Source organism: Rhinoderma darwinii, chromosome 4 (genome assembly GCF_050947455.1).
Source record: "Rhinoderma darwinii isolate aRhiDar2 chromosome 4, aRhiDar2.hap1, whole genome shotgun sequence".
In the NCBI taxonomy this organism is placed as follows: Eukaryota; Metazoa; Chordata; class Amphibia; order Anura; family Rhinodermatidae; genus Rhinoderma; species Rhinoderma darwinii.
Genome location: NC_134690.1, coordinates 317,797,037 through 317,810,006, shown reverse-complemented (window position 1 = coordinate 317,810,006; position 12,970 = coordinate 317,797,037). Strand labels below are relative to the sequence as shown.

Below are 12,970 nucleotides of genomic sequence, written 5' to 3'. Positions count from 1 at the left end.
CCCGCAAGTGTTTTTTGCTGCTCGCGGGAAAAAAACGCCTCCACCTTAGCGCTGTTTCCGACGCAGTTTCCGTGTCAATAACCACCAAAAAACTCAGTGTGAACTAGCTCTAAATCTACCTATAGCTGGAATCCCTCAAGCACACATGCAGTTTTGTGACAGTGTTTTGAGCCAAAGCCAGAAGTGGATTAAAAAGGAAGTATAAAGGAAACAGTGCCGCACCTACCATGAGGCGAGGTGAGCCGACAGCCTCAGGCGGCGCAGCCTAGCTGAAAGTGGGGGGCGGCATTTTGAGCCAGAGACGGACTGGACCGGGGAGGGGATTATTTTACTTAGCAGACGTGCCCATCTGTAAGAGCACTCCTCCTCCTCCTCCTCTCTGACGCTGTATGCAGCACTCTCTCCCTTTCGTCTGAAGTAGTCGGGGCAGAGAAGAGGGGGGATGGGAGAGTTCACAGCCTCAGCGTCTGCAGAGAGGAAGCTCCGTGTCTAGTCCTCCCCTGTGTCTCCTGTATCCCCCTCCTCTCCTGTGTCCCCTTGCTTCCCTCTCCTGTGTCCTCCTCCTCTTCTGTGTCACTCTTCTGTGTCTCCTGTATCCCCCTCCTCTACTCTGCCCCCCTCCTCTCGTGTGCTGTGTCCCCCTATTCTTCTAACAGACCAGCTACTTCTGCAGCTGGCTATATCTGCTGTCCTGGGATGGGACATGTTGTAAAGCCCCTGCTGCTTCAAGAGACTGCATGAGAGATCCTACATAGAAGGTAAGTGTGTGTATGAGTGTGCAAATGTTTGTGTGTGTGTGTGTATATGTATATATATATATATATATATATATATATATATATATATATATATATATATATATGATTCTCGTCTATATATGAGACTGTCTGCATTAGAGATCCTACATAGAAGGTAAGTGTGTGTAAATGTGTGTTATATATATATATATATGTGTGTGTGTGTGTGTGTGTATATATATATATATATATATATATAATCTGTGTGTATGTGGATATATATGATTCTCGTGTACATATGATACTGTAAGGACATTCACACATTGTAGTTTTGCAGAAATAATTTAGAAACTGTTTTTGCTGTGCTTTTGTGTAAATAGTGGGAAAACTGATGTGTAGAGTATATAGTGTATATACTGGTATTGTGTGTGTAGACTGTGTAGCAGTATTGTGTGTAGTGTATGTTGCAATATTATAGGCAGTGGCGTAGCTATAGGGGTCGCAATTGCGACCGGGCCCCGAAGCCAGGGGGGTCCGCAGCCCCCCGCACCACATCAATAAAAAGTTACTATAGTAACTCGGGCCGCGGGCCCCTGTTACTATAGTAACTGACAGTACTTACCCTCCTGGTTCCGGAGCGCAGTGGAGGTCCTGACGTTACAGCGCTATGCACCGCGCACAACATCGTGATCCTGGATAGAGTCAGGACAGAACTTCCGCCGCGGCTGAAGAGGAGGGTAAGATTAATATCCCTGTCTGCTGAAGCTGATTGGCGGGGTCCGACTCCCGGGACACGCCCATCAACTGTTTTGAAGGGGCCGCAGTGTTCGTACGAGAGCTGCTTCCCCTTCATTCCTGTCACTTCATTCAGGTTACACTGTGAATCAGTGTCGGCGATTCACAGTGTGAGCGAGTAAGGGAAATGAAGGGGAAGCAGCTGTCGTACAGCTGATTGGCGGGTCCCGGGAGACGGACCCCGACACATCAGCTATTGATGGCCTATCCTGAGGATAGGCCATCAATGTTTAGGGACTGGACAAGTCCTTTAAGCCTACGATGTAGCAGGCTTAGAGGGCCAATGAGTCAGGATCACAGATTGTGTGATGCTGTCTGCTGGGCCCTGTATCTAAGCCAATCACATGGTAGGCTTAGATACATGGCCCATGTGTGATCCTGTCTGATGTGCCCTGTATTACTGTATAAGATTACTGTCTGCCTGACCCTGTATCTAAGCCTACCTTGTGGTAGGCTTAGATACAGGGTCCCACAGACAGTATCACACATGGGCCCTGTATCCAAGCCTAACATATGTGTTACTAATCGTTTTTTGTGTGTTTTCTTACACATGATTTTAGATTCCAGGACTACTTCGATGACAGCTTTTTTTTTATTATCAATAAAATGGTTAATGAGGGTTGTGTGGTTTATTTTTATTTCAATAAAATATTTTTTCTATGCCTTTGTGTTTTTTTTTAAACTTTATTACTACCGCCTTAGTAATGGCCGCCGGCTGAGTGACAGCGTCCATTGCTCTGGCGGGGCTTAGTGTTAGCCGGTACAGAGGCTAACACTAACCCCCTTTACTACCCCGGTACCCACCGTCACCATGGGTGCTGGGAAGATCCGGGTACGATCCAGTACTTGACCATCTGTAGTGATGGTCGGGCAATGGGGCGGCCGCAGGCTGGGGAAGGCCTTATACAGTGGCCCTTCCCACCCTGGTAATGCTAGGCTGCTGCTGCTTTATTGTATCTGGCTAGTTATGAAAAATGGGGGGGACACCACGTCATTTAAGAAAAATAAAATACAAAATAATTGGAAAGAATGATGTGGGGTCCCCCTTAATTTTCATAACCAGCCAGATGCAACACAGCAGCAGCAGGCAGCATTACAAGGGTGGTAGGGGCCACTGTTTTTGGCCTTCCCCAGCCTAATACTACCAGCCTGCGGCTGCCCCGGTGTCTGACCGTCACTGCAGATGATCGGGTACTGGTTCGTACCCGGCTCTTCCCAGCACCGCTGTTGGCGGTGGGTACCGGGGTAATAATGGAGGTTAGTGTTAGCCTCTGCACCTGCTAACATTAAGCCCCACCTTAGTAATGGAGGTTGTCAATCAGCCAGCGGACATTACTAAGGCGGTAATAATAAAGTTTAAAAAAGTACAAGCACATAGAAAAAATATTTTATTGAAATAAAAAAACACAACCCCCATTAACCATTTTATTGAGAATAAAAAAAACGCTGTCATTGAAGTTGTCCACGAATCCGAAGTAGTCCAAAAAACACAAACACACAAAAATAATTAGTAACACATAAAAAAGCAAAACAATTATTATTCTTACCTTTCCTGGGTCCAGCGCTGGAGCCGCAATGTCAGCGAGCTGGGCCATGTATCTAATTCAATTATGTGTGATATTGTCTGTTGAGACAATGTATCTAATCCTATCATGTGTGATACTGTCTGCTGAGCCACTGTATCTAATCCTATCATGTGTAATACTGTCTGCTGAACTGTGTATCTAATCCCATCATGTGAGATACTGTCTGCTGGGCCTTATATCTAATCCTATCATGTGTGATACTGTCTGCTGGGCCACAGTATCTAATCCTATCATGTGTGATACTGTCTGCTGAGTTAATGTTGGTTTTACAATCTATGTAAATTACTGTGATGGGGGCTGTGGGGAAGTGTGAGTGTGGCAGCAGATGATCAGGCTAAGAGACAGTCTGCAGAGTGGCATGTTATGTACTTTTACATGTAGGTGATACTTACGTGTGGTATGTGGGCCCATAACTTATGTACAGCCCAGGGCCTAAGATCATATTAATCCACCACTGGCATCGAGCCAGCACAGGCATACCACTACAATACAGCAGGTAGAGCAAAGAAACCAGCCCAGGACGTGCCGCTTCAAAACAGCGCTAAGCGCGACCCGTCCTGTACTGGCCTGAATGTAATTGCAGAGAGTGACGCCGCAAATGAGACTGGCTGCCGAGGAGAGATATGGGGCAGTGCAGACTGTACTATTTGCACTGCACTGATTTGCAGTAAGAATAATTCTTTAAATATTTTCCATACTTCAAACAGCACTTTAAGGCTGTGTTCACACGGAGTTTTTTGCAGGAGGAAAATTCCTCCTGCAAAAACTGCTCCAGTAGGTTTTTGCACAGTGGTTTGACAAAAACTCGTCAAAACACTCGTCGAGGGTTTTTTTTCCTCTTTCTGACTCATTGAAATGGGGTTTTGGAGGAGGAAACCGCCTCAAGATGGGTCATGTTGCTTCTTTTTACCACGACGAGTTTTTTTTACTCGTGGAAAAAAAACTCGTCTGCCTCCCATTGAAATCAATGGGAGGCATTTTCGGGCGGTTTTTGAGGAGTTTTTTGGTGTGGTTTCTGCCTCAAAAAACTCGTCAAAAAACTCCGTGTGAACAGGGCCTAAGGCTATGTTCACACAGAGTTTTTTGCAGGAGGAAAATTCTGCCTCAAAATTCCATTTGAGATTTTGAGGCAGATTTTGTCCTTCCTGCACGTCGTTTGCCGCGATTTTCGCCGCGTTTTTTGCTTGCGACCATTGAGTGCTACGGGCAAAAAACTCAGCGAAATACGCTTTCTCTGCCTCCCATTGATGTCAATGGGAGGTCAGAGGCGTAAACGCATGAAGATAGGGCATGTCCCTTCTTTCTCGGGAGGCATTTTCGGCTGTTTTTTGACTAGTTTTGCGGAGCGGTTTCCGCGCCAAAATACTCCATGTGAACAGGCCCTAACAGGGCCTAACAAATAAACATCAAATGTTTTCCTATTTAAAAAATTTATATATTGCGTGTTTGTGTAAAGCTAGTAATGAGAAAACTCTGATAGATTTGGGGGGGGGGGGGCGCCTTTTTATAGTTCGCCTCAGGCAGCAGAGGGCCTAGGTTCACCCCTGAAAGGAAAGACTGACAAGTCTCCTCTTTTTTTGGCTCCACTCCTGTGTTTGGCTCAAAAACTGGCACAAAAACTGCATTTGTGAATTCAGCCTTAGTATGGAGTGAGATGTCCCCCATTCCTCTACACAAGCTGCTTGTCTCGCACCCAGCTTTCCCAGAAGCACACATTATTATGAAAAATTTGAGTAATAATGACTTTGAAATGTAGATGTGAAATATTCAGAAAGTTATTAGATACTTGTGAAAAAGTTGTAAACATTTTACTACTCAAAACGAACTTTAATAATATCAATACTAAATTATCTTTAAATGCTATAAAATAGTCCAGCATAAAAAATGTAATGTACACAGCTCCATGAACACACCCTGCTGTCCTAGGTACATATAAAACTTTCTGCTTGATTGTGAGAGTCCCCGTGGACAGAGGTTGCATTTGCCATATCTGCGGAGGAGTGGTGGCAACACATGTATGATTCTCCATTATACTGAACGGGAGGTAAGGAAACTCTTGTGTTTCCTTATCTCCCATTTACTGTAATTGGAATAAAAGTGTATGTGCAGCAATATCTGTGGTGTAAAGAGAAGACATCAGTCACTACATGCAATTTACATCAATTCACTGGAGCCGAGCGCAGGATCTAAGGTCACCATTATGGGGCAGGGTGACCACCACTGATTTATAGTTTGGAGTTTTAAGTTCCAGTATTAACCTGCTTAACTTGACTGTAGTGTAGGTCTTGGTTCTAAAGAGGATGTGTCAGATATTTATGCTGACATGTCTGAGGGTAGCATAAAGCCGTTTTCAGCGTCCGGCCACTTATCTGTTAATGTTAAGTAGTTATCGAGTATTTAGATTTTATACTTGCGGCGCGTGGCCAGTGCTGCGAGTCCAAGTATATTCATATATTATGCTCCCCCCCAGCTCCTTAGCCACTGATTGACACTTTTCTCCCTATCACAGTGTATATAGGTAGACATAAGCAGCACTCTGTGACAGATTCCAACACGGTAATGGGTGCAAGCAGGTAATCCAGATCCGTGGATTATAAGACATAAACGAAAGAAATCCCACAGCACTCTGATGGTTCCAAAAGGTATGTGATTTATTTAGTTGCAGCTGTTGACTGAATAAATCACATACTTTTTGGAACCATCGGAATACTGTGGGATTTCTTTCGTTTTTATCACAGTGTATAGGGAGAAAAGTGTCAGCTGGGGGGGGGGGCTGTTGAGGTGGCGTAATGTGAATATATTAATATTCTTGGACTCATACTGGCGGTGCTGGCCTAAACTACTTAAGATTAAATACTCCTAAATTTCTTCACAATAACTAATAAGTGACGGCATGCTGAAATCAGCGGGACTTCTTTATGCTGCCCTCAACCAGGTCAGCATAAATATCTGATCAATCCTCGTCAAACTCTGCTACATCTGTATTACCTCTCAAAAAAATTGCTTTGCACACATAATTGTCCTTTAAAATATACAATTTTATTCCATTGGGCTCATGTATTTCCCTGGCTATTTCACATTTCAAATACGTACCATAGCTTTCAACATATTGTGCCATTTTCTTAGAAATACTGACCGAGTTCAAGAGTGGCAATAATGCGACATATATACCATTCCATTAAATTGGTATGTGTACCAAAATAATGCTAGACAACTTTGATAGGCCAAATTTTACGTCAGGTTTCCGATATAATTCAAATTGTCACAAATTGAAAGAAAACTACAACACCGCGTCCTCTTCCCTCCACTGGATGAACTTGATGAACTAAGCACAAAACGCTAATGTCCAAGTTTTATTATTGGCGTTTTGAAGGAACTGAAAGAATGATATTTTGGGCAGACAAGTGTTTTTATCCCTGAAACCCTGGGAAACAAGTACAAGATCTCTCATCTGAGGGAGTTCTGATGATTAAAGCTGATTTTTTTTGTCAGCACATCTATTCATAATGTATTTTTGTTCCTTTGGGCTGTATGTTCGCAGCTGCAGGGAATATTGCTTTTCATACTTCTACCGCAGCGTCATGTAGACAAAAGCGGAGTGAAAAATGCTGAGACAAAATGACAAGTTACAATGCAGAGCTTCCTCGATGAGGGCTCTCCAGAAGGAAGCTTGTGGGAACGCACTGGCAGCACATTCAGGCTCTTTTGTATAAGTGTGTATTGCGTCATGCTGGCTGGAACTAAATCTCTACAAAAGATGTAACAGCTCTGTGCTCAACAGGGATGCATAAAAGAACTGCAATAGGCTGCCAACAAAAACGGACATCTTTTACAACTTTGTCAGAGGGCCATGTAGCTCAACCCACAATGCAAGGCACGATTTACATCTCTCAGGTGGATGGAAAGATATACAAAACTATCCAGAACTGTAAGATCATGTGTATTCTTATGGTTCAATGGTTCACATACTTTAATGGGAATCTTATAAACTGTATGCACATTATACACTGTATTATAAAATATATACACTTTAAATAATATCCAAAATTGAATAATGTTAACGTTATCCAGTAACTGTAGGACTACCTTAAATAACATCTAAGTATGCATACACACACATATACATAATACATACATACTATATAATAGTTTCAGAATTTGGATACTGTCGACATTATCCTTACACCCACATACAAAATAGGCATTAATCACATATGTATCACATTTCAGTTTTAGGTTGGGCTATGTTATCCAAAATGACCTTGCTGGCCTAACAAGGTCAGCACTAAACATTGGTCAAGAAGGCACAAAAACGAAATTCAAGGTCACCTTCACAATGTCCCATCAGTAAACCAGTCCGAAAGACAAAATAAAATGCCTATTACACACATTTAAAAAGCTTTATAAGCCGGAAACCATTCATCTCTGCCAATACGCATATACTGTTGCATGAAGGTATTCTGAAGCCTAGTCGCTTCTTGTATACCTTAAAGCGGATTTGCAACCATGAAACTGGAATTTTTGTGTTCACAAGTTCGAAATACATAACATTAAAACAGGGACGGTCCTTATGGATTTGATTATATGATCCAAAGCTATCTGGAAGTGCATCCACAGTCAGCCCTGTGCTGTACAGGGAAAATGAGTTACTTCTCTACAATTCATGCTTTGGTTATTGCAGGAGTCGCCGAGCTGAGCACAATTCAAAAAGCCATCATAATACGATCATATCAGAGTGTCAACAATGAGAATGGCAGCATTTCTCCTAGTAACCAGGAAACAGATGACAATGACATTTTTCAATTCAATTCTTTCCATTTGATTTCACTTACCTCGGTTAATGACCCTGCAGCTCTTTCCTGGGCTATAGGCAGAAAGGACCTCATGCAATAGGTGTTCTACATTTACCAGAAAGACAGGACTTGTGATGCTTGTCCTTTAAGTGTCTCTAAACATGGTTTGCATAGCTGGATATCAGCTTATCTATTCTTTTGTGCAATTGCTTCCATACATGGATCTGTTCCCAACAGTAACTCCAAGCTGTCAAAATGCAACTATCTGGAAGCTTTCAGCTTCATCCAACACATAAGAGATAAAAAGGAGAGCCTACGTTTTTGTTTGGCACCTTTGTAGCAGGGGCATTACCTTTTTCACTAGAACTACCACGTATATTATGCATCTCATAAATCACCTAGAGGTCTGCGGATGTGGGTATTTCAACATCAAAGATGTATTATGGTATTTGGCGCCTCTAAAAAGGAAGTACTGAGGCTTTCTTTGTCTGATCATTTATGTTAGAAGTTCTCAGAATAATAAGAATTAGACTCATAACTTCTGTGTTATGTACAGAATAAAATGTGTTTTAATTGTATTCTGTTCTCTATGTGTAAAAACACAAGTTCAATATTTGTTTATAATAGTAATTCAGAGCCCTATACCTTTAATAGTAACATGCTCTTATGATCATGCCATTTGACGCTTGTTTAATAAAAAATTAGCCCATGGTCAACAATCAAAGTATGGCCCCTTCTGCTTGAAATTTTTTGACAGTTTTTCATGCAATTTCAACCCACATAATACCTTAAAGGGGTTGTCCAGCTTCTGACAACTGATGACCTATCCACCAGATAGGTCATCAGTATGTCATCGGTGCGGGTCCGACACCCGGACCCCGCATCGATAAGCCGCTCCGGTGGCCTGCGGGCACCGGATGTTGTGGCACATAATGCTATGTACGGAGCCCGGAAGCTGTTGGCTCCGTACATAGCATAGCGGCCGTGCTGCAGAACTGCAGGTCTGCTCCTATTCGCTTGAATAGGAGAAGAGCTGCAGTACTGCAGCTCGGCCGCTATTCTGTGGCCGGAGCTAACTGCTTCCGGCTTGTACGTCCGGTGCACAGAGGCACCGGACCAGCTGATCTGTCTGGGGCCCGGGTGTCGGCCCCCCGCAGATCATGTACTGATGACCTATCCGGTGGAAAGCTGGAAAACCCATTTAATACCACCATGTACCATCCACATAATACTCCCAGATAGTGCCCAAATAATGTGCAGTTTTCAAGTAGTACTCCCTTAAACAGCCCACATAACACTGCCATATAGTTCCCTCATAATAACTTAATTTGTTCGTTTCTGGCATAAATTATAATAAATGTGTCGAGCCACCCATGACCATGCTCCCTTTTACTAAGCTCCACCTACTTTTTATAAAAGTGGCAAGAGCGGTGTAAATATTTCATGCAAATTTCGACTTTTGAGTCGTTTGCGACTTTTCTATGGCAGAAAACTGGTGTAGAACAGTTGCATTCCTCCCAATGACCCTGAATATATCAGATCTAACAAGGAATGGCTTAAAAAAAAATAATCAAGGGTTATTAAAAGTCAAAGCCTGGATCTGAATCCCATTGAGATGCTTGGGGTGTGGGGTGTGGGGTGTGAGGTGTGGGGGGATTGGAAATAAGTTGTGCATGGAATAGAAAGTCTCAAACATCACATGACTGAAAACATTTTCCCTGGAGGAGTGGGAAGAAACTTCTCCCAGTCGATGTCAAAGACTGTTAGATAGTTCTATGAAACGTCTGCAGAGGTTGCTTCTGCCAAATTGGGCAATAGGGAACAAATTATTGAAATGTCCTCATATGTTAAAAGTTAAAAACCTTACTTTTTACATGACTTTATATACATCTTCATGCTGTTAGTTGACTGACTTGATCTATGCTTGCAACAAAGAACACAAGAAGCTAGCGCAGCTTGCTGGACTGTTTTCAATCTGCAAAGTTCTAAGGATTTATAAACTTAATCCCATACAGCATTACTGAATATACAAACAGAACCAAGAGATTTCAGTACATGAGCTCTATACAGTGAATAACATTTTTTATGAGGCAAGTGAATCATTTTTTCATGTATTTTACTTTATGACTTTATGAGTGTACATTTCCAAGACCGTTTGATAATCACTTTGAGCTTTATTTAGGTTGTCTATTTTATGATAAAACAATTCACTTTTGTGTAGGAAATTAAATGTTAATCTTGAAGTAAATTGATTGTTTTGTGTACATTTATTAAAATTCTCTGATTTGCTGTATAGATAATTGTAAGCAATAGAATCAAAAAGTTTGCTGTATAAAACAAAAGGTAGATGGAAACATTTATTTGGCGGGATATCATACATAATGACAGTTCTTGTCAAACAACTTGTATACTAAGTACACATTAGATGTCAGCTGAACCTGCTGATTTCAGCGGGACCGGCCAACCATCTAATGTTTAAAAAAAAAAAGTGGCGAAGGCAGCATAAAAATTAAAAAATTGCAACATTTTTGCACAACTACTTTTTTTTTTGCACAAATTGCAACTTTTCTATGCCAGAAAATGGGGGAAGGGGTTTTTTCAACCTTAGAATTGCATAAAAAAGTCTCAAAAGGCAAATTTTTTATTAAAAAAAACCCCATAAATTATAGTGGAAATCTATTTCACTTTGTGGTGAGTAGCAAGGTAGAGGCATGTGCCAGGCACTGTACCTTGCCCCCACATTGGACATTTAAATTAAAACAAAAACGAAATAAATAAAAAAAGTATGCTTACCTCATCACGCCTCTTCTCTCCTCTGGGTCCCCTCAGGATCCCTCAGCATGTTGCAGGACTATTGTATTTAATGCAACACTGATGGCGTCAGGAACTTGCATGAATCGCACGGCATGCTGAGGGATCCTGTTGCATCTTAGTCCAACTGACTTTCTCGAAAACGCCAGTATTGGTAAATCCCCCCCCCCCCATAGTGTAGGTGTTACATGTTCAGCCCCATTTTAACAAGTTCCTAAATAAAAAGGATGGTCTTCATTGTTGGGTGCCTTTTGGCTAAGATTAAAAGCTCTTTTACACAGGTCAATGATCGGGAAAATGAGCGTTCAAACTTTCGTTCCCGATCATTGCCCAGTGTAAACAGGGTAACGATCAGCTGATGAATGAGCAAACTCTCATTCATTGGCTTATCATATCATTTATGCAGCCGAAAATATTATCATTGTCAGCAACACATCTCCCTGTGAAAACAGTGAGATGTGCTGCCGACATGATGGTAATGCATTGGGACGAGGGATCATAGTAAAGATTGCTGGTCCCCATACATTACTCATCATAGCTTCTTGTGAAAGGAGAAAACCAGCGCCAATCAACGAGTTGTCTCTTTGATCAACGGTAGTTGTGATTGGCCGGTGTAAAAGGACTCTTAGGCGGGATTCACACGACAGGGATTCCCGGCCGGGTGCCGGCCGTTCATAAATCGGCCGGCACCCGGCTGCATTAGGAATAATAGACCCCTAATGGGGCTATTCACACGACCGATTTTTTGACGGCCGGGAAAACCGTCCGTCAAAAAATAGGACATGCTCTATTTTCAGCCGGGTGCCCGGCCGCCCGGCTCCCATAGAAGTCTATGGGGCCGGGTAATACCCGGCCATCACCGGAATGTGTCCCGAGTGATGGCCGGGTCTACCGTCGCTCGCGCACTCTCTCTCCTCCTCCTCACAGTGCAGAGTGCATGTGAGGAGGAGGAGGAGGGTCTTTTATTGCTCGCTGTAGGAGTCGGAATCCCCGGCCGGGGATTGGGGATTCAGCTACAGGAGAAGTGCGTGACTACACTGTCCAGATATGGACACAGCGAAGTCACTCACTTCTGCAGCGGAATCCCCAACTCTATGGTCGGGGATGCCGCTACAGGAGAAGTGACTGACTACACTGTCCATATATGGACACAGCGAAGTCACGCACTTCTGCAGCGGAATCCCCGACTCTATGGCCGGGGATGCCGCTACAGGAGAAGTGCATGACTACACTGTCCATATATGGACACAGCAAAGTCACGTACTTCTGCAGCGGAATCCCCGACTCTATGGCCAGGGATTCCGCTACAGGAGAAGTGAGTGACTACACTGTCCATATATGGACACAGTGACGTCACTCACTTCTGAAGCGGAATTCCCGACCTGTGGCAGGGAATTCCTCTTCAGGAGAAGTCAGTGACTACACTGTCCATATATGGACATTGAAGTCAGTGACTTCTCCAGGAAGGGGGGGGGGGGGATGGGTGCAACCTACAGGGGGCTGTGTGGGATCACCTACAGGGGACTTGGTGGCATCACCTACAGGGGGCTGGGTGGCATCACCTACAGGGGGCAGGGTGGAATCACCTACAGAGGGCAGGGTGGAATCACCTACAGGCGGCAGGGTGGAATCACCTACAGGGGGCAGGGTGGGTGGCATCACCTACAGGGGGCAGGGTGGGTGGCATCACCTACAGGGGGCAGGGTGGGTGGCATCACCTACAGGGGGCTGGTGGGTGGCATTACCTACAGTGGGCTGTGTGGCATCACCTACAGTGGGCTGTGTGGCATCACCTACAGGGGGCAGGGTGGAATCACCTACAGGGGGCAGTGTGGAATCACCTACATGGGGCAGGGTGGGTGGCATCACCTACAGGGGGCAGGGTGGGTGGCATCACCTACAGGGGGCAGGGTGGGTGGCATCACCTACAGGGGTCAGGGTGGGTGGCATCACCTACAGGGGACTGGTGGGTGGCATCGCCTACAGGGGACTGGTGGGTGGCATCGCCTACAGGGGGCTGGGTGGCATCACCTACAGGGGGCTGGGTGGAATTACCTACAGGGGGCTAGGTGGCATTACCTACAGGGGGCTGTGTGGCATCACCTACAGGGGGCTGTGTGGCATCACCTACAGGGGGCTGGGTGGCATTACCTACAGGGGGCTGGGTGGCATTACCTACAGGGGGCTTGGTGGCATTACCTACAGGGGGCTGTGTGGCATCACCAACAGGGGGCTGGGTGGCATTACC

General features: G+C 44.2%; 1 protein-coding gene across 1 annotated transcript in view; it reads right to left on the bottom strand.

Moving 5' to 3' along the window:
* Positions 1-8,166, bottom strand: part of SLC8A1 (solute carrier family 8 member A1) — a 485,568-nt gene extending 477,402 nt beyond the window's left edge. Inside the window, exon 1 of the mRNA XM_075862749.1 lies at positions 7,951-8,166. The gene's annotated coding sequence lies outside the window, so the exon portion shown is untranslated. The remainder of the gene's footprint in view (positions 1-7,950) is intronic.
* Between the last annotated feature and the right edge of the window lie 4,804 nt (positions 8,167-12,970).